This window comes from Furipterus horrens, unplaced genomic scaffold (genome assembly GCF_987537825.1).
Source record: "Furipterus horrens unplaced genomic scaffold, mFurHor1.1.pri manual_scaffold_6, whole genome shotgun sequence".
NCBI lineage: Eukaryota > Metazoa > Chordata > Mammalia > Chiroptera > Furipteridae > Furipterus > Furipterus horrens.
The window spans coordinates 122,576,290-122,583,613 of NW_028327176.1; the positions used below are offsets into that span (position 1 = coordinate 122,576,290).

Genomic DNA, 7,324 nt, shown 5'->3' on the forward strand with positions numbered 1-7,324 from the left:
GAAAGTATTTATTAACATTTCAGGAGTAAGCAAACCATGGTGGTAGAAATGGGTGCAACTATAAGAGAGAAAAAGAAAATGAAATCTCATTTTATTCAACAAGCATTTTTTTTTAAGTTAAAAAAAAGTAAAAGAAACCAATATTATTTATTTGGTGCCTATTATCGGCCATCATGGCTAGGTGCTAGAATATAATGATAATGATAAAACAGATATGGTCTCTGTCCTCTTAGAGCTTACCATCTAGTTATAGGAATCAGATGTCAAACAAACCAACCACACAAATATGAAAGTATAATCTTCAATGACAACATATAATCTGATCTACACTAAAGGTAAAGACAGTGACTCTGAGGATGATTTTAAAAATTTAAGTTATTTTTTAATTTTGCAATTACAGTTGACAAACAATATATCAGTTTCAGGTGTACACCACAGTGATTAGACATTATATAACTAAGTGATCACCCCTATAAATCCAGTAGCATCTGACACCATATATAATTATTAGTTTATTATTTACTATATTAACTATGCTGTGCTTTACATCCCCATGACTGTTCTGTTGCTACCAATTTGTACTTCTTAATCCCTTCACCTTTTTCACCCATCCCACAACCCCCTTGCCATCTGGCAGCCATCAAAATGTTCTGTGTCTATGAATCTGCTTCTGTTCTGCTTTTTTGTTTATTTGGTTTTTTTTAAGATTCATTGGTTGATAGGTATGTATTTCCTGCCATTTCATTATTCACATTTTTATCTTTTATTCTTATTCTTTTTTTTTTTTTTTAATATGGAACGCTTCACGAATTTGCGTGTCATCCTTGTGCAGGAGCCATGCTAATCTTCTCTGTATTGTTCCAATTTTAGTATATGTGCTGCCAAAGCGAGCACTCTTTTATTCTTATTATTATGAAAGAAGACCCTTTAATATTTCATGGAGTACTGGTTTAGTGGTGTTACACTCCCTTAACTTTTTCTTGTCTGGGAATCTCTTTATATATACTAAGCTAGAATCAATGGGCATACAATACAACAAGCATTTTCTAAGTGGTTATAGGGGATATGTCAATTTAATACTTACTTTCCAGATGATTATGGTCCAGAAGAGGGAACAAAATTATAAACCAAAAAGTTAAAATATGGGTGGTAATATCAATAAAGACTTCTAATGTTGCCCTTATCATGAGATAAGAAGAAATCACAGCATAGGAAGGAAGTGGTATACTCACTCTACAGTTTGGTGGAGGAAAGAAGAGGTTAAACTTTCTAGAAGTGTGGGTTTTGACTGGTATGGTAGAGGGACAATGGAAACATCTTAAGAAAAACTTGACAGGTTTCAACTCAGTCATCTATAAATAGAGTTTGACTGAATTATATTGAAGATCACCTTTAGCTTTAAAATATTGTTCCGTGAAATAAAAGAGGTAAGGTTAACAGTTGATGTCTAATATAATTCTCTTTGAGAGTTGATTCAGTTTAAGTTCCTATTTCTTAGAATTCCAGTGTGAATTTCTCAGCCCGTGTTTTATTAATGTATATACAAATGTAAAAGACAAAATTAAGATTGAAAACATTTTAATTTAAAGTCTTTATAGTATAATTCATGTGGGGTAATGAAATAGTATGGTTTTGAAGTGAGGCAAACCTGGGTTTTATTTCTAGCTCTTCCATTTATGGGGGAAGAGTTGGTGGGTTTTGATATTGGGTTCCTGTACCTGCAACATCACCAGGAAACTTAAATCATACAAATTCTCAGGCCCTAGCACAAACTTCCTGAATCAGAAACAGGGAAGAACACAGCAATTTATTTTCCAACAAATCCTCCATGTGATATTGGTATGAGAACTGCAGATGTCTGATATGGGATTGATAACATCCCTTTCCATGTAAGAATGAAAATAATACTTAATTCATATAGTGGTTATTGGGCTTTAATGACATTGTATTTATTACTTGATACATCATAGGTCCTCAATAGATGATAACTATTTTTAAAATTACTTCATTAACATTACAATACCTATGGCTATGTCCAAGGACAATTGAAGACAATACCTATGTTTAATACTCCTTTGTACTGCATACAAACTTAAGTCTAATTTTGTTAAACATATTATATTTCTTTGAAAAAAAAAGCCTCACATTTGGTAAATGAAGGGAAGTTACCTGGAAATTCTTTCTAGAAAAACAATATATTGGGTGATGGCTTACACTTTCATTTTACTGGTGTGGAACATGGAGCATTCATGGCATTTATGACTCATTTTGTTCTGTCACCCTTTGCTGTAGTGCAGAAGAAAACACTTGAAATAACGTGCTCTGGGGAGAGGATTCAGTTTAATTAATTAGTAACTATGACTTTAAGCAAATACTAAGATCTTAATGAACCTCAGTTTTCTCTGGAGTATATCCCCACTAGGTATTTGTGACAATCTAGTGAGATACATATTGGTCAATACCATTTGTAAAACATACATTGGCTGGCATATCCAAATCCAATTTCAACAGAATTATATCATTATTCATACATTGTGTTTAACAAATATTACTGAACACTTACAATATGATAAGCATTGTGTTAAAAATTACTGCATAGACAAAATTTGTCTTTGAGTTGAGTGATGGTATAAATATTTGTGACTTCTTCATTCACGAAGCTAATGAACACTATAGAAAATTGACTTGTTCCAAGTATTCTTCACCTCCTAGGAAAGCTTAATTGTAAAAGGCTCCAAATTTGATAAGAGTGACATGAAATGATAATTCACAAGTATAACTTGGTGCAAATTTTCAGAAAAGCAATTTATCAATATGTATTAAGAATCATTTAAATTATTTACTCTTAGAACTATTAATTTCACATTTATGACTCTCACAAGTTATCCTAAGAAAATAATTAGGGATATAACAAAGATATATAAAAAAACTACTTATTATCATTTTATTATTTGCAATGGTGAAACATTGAAAATATGTCTGACACTAAGGGAATGATTGAGTTAAGTGCATAATATAATATCACATATATTTAATATTTAAAATCCTCAAAATAAAATATTAACTATAAGTGAAATTGTAATAGATATAGTCAGAATTATTTCAATTAAAAAATGTATATTCAAAGGTTAAAGGCTTTAAGGAAATGAATCAATGTAAGTCCTCCAAATATGGCAAAGAAATGGACCAAAATAGATTCTTTGATTAATTATTTTATACTTTACTGAATTTTATAAATTTTCTAAAATGAACATATTTTTCTTGTATAATAAAGAGTTCCGTATACCTACTCCCCTCTCATTGCATGTATGAGAGAAGCTGTATCTCTTGCCTTTCCTTGCTAGGTTTTAAAGGCCAATGAGGAACTGCTAAAGAGATGTATATTTTTTATGTGATATGTAAATATGTAAAGTCTTCAACAGTAATGTAAATGAGGGATATCTCCTTTCATTTAGCAACTGAGTCAGTAACTCAGAGAAGCAGTTGCCCATTTTGAGAAATGTCATCTATATGTTGCAGATACAACAGGCCCCCCTGCAGGTCAGCTTTGGTTCTTAGCTTTAGAATTAACCTAACCAGTTTTTACCCTTACCCTCCAAACGATTTCCTGGTGTTGCAGTGTCATTGGACAGGAAAGTTAGTAGGAATGTGTCCACCATTCTTGGGCAATCCCTCAGGAGGATTATTTAGCAGAAAAGGATAGAATAGTGTCATTTTGTAACACAATGACTGAATTTATATACATTAATTTAATGCTCTTAGACATGGGAAGTAAAAGCTCACTTGCAAAGTACTAGTAGTTTCAAAAATTATATATATATATATATATGTATATATATATATATATATACCAGTGACATTAAGTTAAAAACAATTTCACTTAGCAAAATCAATCCAGTAAACCCAGTTTATTTCATCCCATGTTAAATCTTAATATATATATATTTTAGGCAATAGAACATGATGGAATAACCATAGTTTTTTTTTAATCCTCACCTGAAGATATGCTTTTTGCTTTTAGAAAGAGAGGAAAGGGGAGAGAGGAGAGAGAGAGAGAGAGGAGAGAGAGAGAGATTGGTTGCCTCTCATACATGCCCGGATCAGATATGAAACCCACATTTTGGTGTATGGGACAGTGCTCCAGCCAACTGAACCACCTGGCCAGGACAATAACTATAGTTTTTGAGTGAATCCTCTCATTTAACATCCTTGACAAGTTACTTATTCTTGTATCTCAATTCATCAGGAATAACTGAGAATACTAATACCTATCACACAGGGTAATTTGAGAACATACTGTTAATTAAGAGTATATATGTTGAATGCCTAACACAGCATAGAACACACTAGTTACTGAACATGTTGTATCTGTATTATTTTATTTTTATTGTAAGGAAAGCTCCCAGATACATTGCTTTTCTATTTTCAGGAGGTTGTTAAATACTTGCATCTTTATAATAAGAGCCAAAACACCAACTCAGGCACAACTAAAAGTAGAAAGAACTTCCTTTCTGCATGCCATATTTGTTCAGTGTTATTTTGAATAGTTCGTGTTGCTCTGTAAATTTAAAATTGCCACTCAATTTGTTCCCTCTTCTGAAAATGCTTTTCTGTATATTCTTCAATGCAGTTCAGGATTTTTATTGTCTTATGTCCTGTAGAAACCATTAGCCAGAGAAAGAAAACCAAGGCCATCAATAAACCTTCGGTACCTGTGACACAGCTTTTGAAAATATCTCAGCAGTCTGCCTTTTCCAGCATCTCACTGTTCTTCCCCAGTACATCACTTATGAACACACACACACACACACACACACACACACACACACACACACACACACACAATATTTTCAGCCATCACTTAGGGGAGCATGAAGCTGGAAATTAGTCTCAGGCTGAATTTCAGTAAACAACTTGCCCACAAATTGTTCCAGGAACTGATTTGTCTCTTATTTGGAAACTCAAGGAATCTATATACAACCTCCTAGATGCATTTGAGAAGAAAGCATTAAAGCACATACCCCTTGAAATAAAAAAGGTAGACAAATATATTAGTTTTTTAAATCCACTTTTATATTTCTCTGACAAAGTCATCTGATTCAGTCTTTTCTGTTGCACGTACACGCAGCCCTGCTCAGGCAGCTGGGGCGGCCCTTGGCTGCAGTGTGGAGCTCTAGGGCTGCAGTGATGGAGAACAGAAGCCACATTTAGGCAGACAGTGAGGCTGTGATGTTTATTGGAGGCCTTTGTTTTGAATCCCAGCCGTTTGTGAAACTGACTCCTATGTTCACTTTGAAATAAAGCCTTGGCTAAAAAGAGAAGCACTGGCCCTTTTGACCATGCACAGATGATAAACATTTCATATTTTATTCCTATCTCTCAAAGGCCACAGTCACTATGTGAGGTTAGAGGCTGGTTTTCTTTTTCTGACTACTTGGCCAGAAGTCAGAATACTTTATCATCAAATGTCTAGGACAGTAATGATGGTAGTAATATTCATAGAAAATTTTACATGTTCCAAAATGCTTTTGCTGATGACTTGTCATAGTCATTGCAATCATTTCCCTACAATGCCCACTCAAGTGCATGGTGTGATTTGCATTTCAAATTTAATCTGAACTGTGAGGCCCCTATAACAACAGAAAGGAGAGTTACTGCTCCAAAGAAGAGCTGGCTTTTGTGATGGTGTCGTTGTTGTTGGTGTTGTTGTTCACAGGTAATTTGAATAAAACTTCCTTATACCTGCCAACTTTCAGCTCTCAGGTTTTAGGCCTGTGTGTGAGTTTTCACAAATTAATCATTTTGCAGGCATTTATTGGTGTGAAGTGCTATACAGACTCCAAGCTGTACTTGACCATGTGTTTCTTCGCCGACTCCTTCCTTTCCTATGCTCCCTTTATCTAACCTGCTGTGTTCTCTTTTCCTGTCACAATGTCTGTTGAATCAGTCTCCTCTTTCTTTTATTCAACGGCCATCGACATAGCCCAAGATGCTTCCTATTGCCGTTGCCCAGATGGTCTGAACTTGCGCACTCAGACACACTTGCCTTGGTTCCAGAAGGTAAGCTCTCCCCAGAAGCCAGGAAAATTTCTGTTTCCCAAAATGAACTAACCCTGCTATTAGCCATAAAGTGGCTCATCCTTGATGTATATTGAAACCTCTTACTTAAAAAATTTTTTTTTTAACTTATCATCTTGCCTCCCCTCTCCCAGGTACCCTCCACTGAAGCACTGCTCTTAGCCAGCTGCCTGCTTCCTTGCCTGTTTGAGACCTGCTGCAGCTGACAGGGCTCCAGGCTGTTGCTACATCCATCCCTGTGGTTTTGGACCTTTCTTTATTTCCAAGGTATTGTCCAGAGTTATAGAGGCATTCCCGTGGCTCATGCCTGTGGAAGATTTTACATCCTGCTCCCTGCTTTTCACTGTGGTTGCTCTCAGGGGTGTTTTGAGTAGTGGGACTATGTAAAGAACAATCAGAATCAAGCCTTTATTAAAAAATATATCTTTTGAAGATTTCCCTTCCAGTGGTTTTGGCCAGATTGCCACCTAATCAACAAGAAAATAACCATTTTTTTTCTTTTTGTCTGGGCCATGTTTGCAGAAATAGTCATATTGGGACTCTGGACAGAACCTTTAGTCTATTTGGTTTAATGCAATGAATCTATGTTGTCTTGTAAAACAGAATATTAGTTGCTTTAATTTCAACAGTAAAATTTGAATAGTTCACATAATCTGGAAAGAGAAATAAATCGGGTCCCTGTGCTTGAAAGCAGTCTGAAGCTGAGAGAAGTCCTGTGTTTAACAGTATTGAAACATTTTCATTGCAAGCTGGAGGTAACACCAGAAGTGACCTTCTCAGCAATTGTATCTAGAAGGCAGCTTATGGTATAGTTGTTTAGAGAGCTAGGGTTTATAAGACAATGCATGAGGACTTCCGGCCAAGATGGAGGCTTAGACGGACACGCTAGGTCTCCCTCTACAACCAGAGAGGAATACAACTACTTCAAAACAAAGGATAACTAGAAATTCCAGAAAATAAAGCTACATGGAAGCCCAACATATGAAGTTATAAACCAGCGGTGCCATTTGGGCAGGTAAGAGTTAAAGAAGGCAAAGCTGTTTGCGGAGCGGCGGGGCGGGGCGGCGGGGCGGGGCGGCGAAAAAGCCCGGAGGCAATCAAGCCCCTGGCGTGCGCGACTCCAATCAAGCCCCTGGCGTGCACGACTCCGGGGCTGGGGAGCAGCCGCAGCATCGCCTTGAACAGTGAGGCCCAGGGGGGCGGGAGGACGGATCCCGGTCTCCTAGCTGAATAACTGTGTGAATCC

General features: G+C 36.2%; 1 non-coding gene across 1 annotated transcript; it reads right to left on the minus strand.

Annotated features, from left to right (window-relative positions):
- Positions 1-787: 787 nt before the first annotated feature.
- On the minus strand, positions 788-894 carry LOC150007344 (U6 spliceosomal RNA). The gene has a single exon (XR_016512238.1). It is a non-coding gene; the product is annotated as a U6 spliceosomal RNA (small nuclear RNA).
- Between the last annotated feature and the right edge of the window lie 6,430 nt (positions 895-7,324).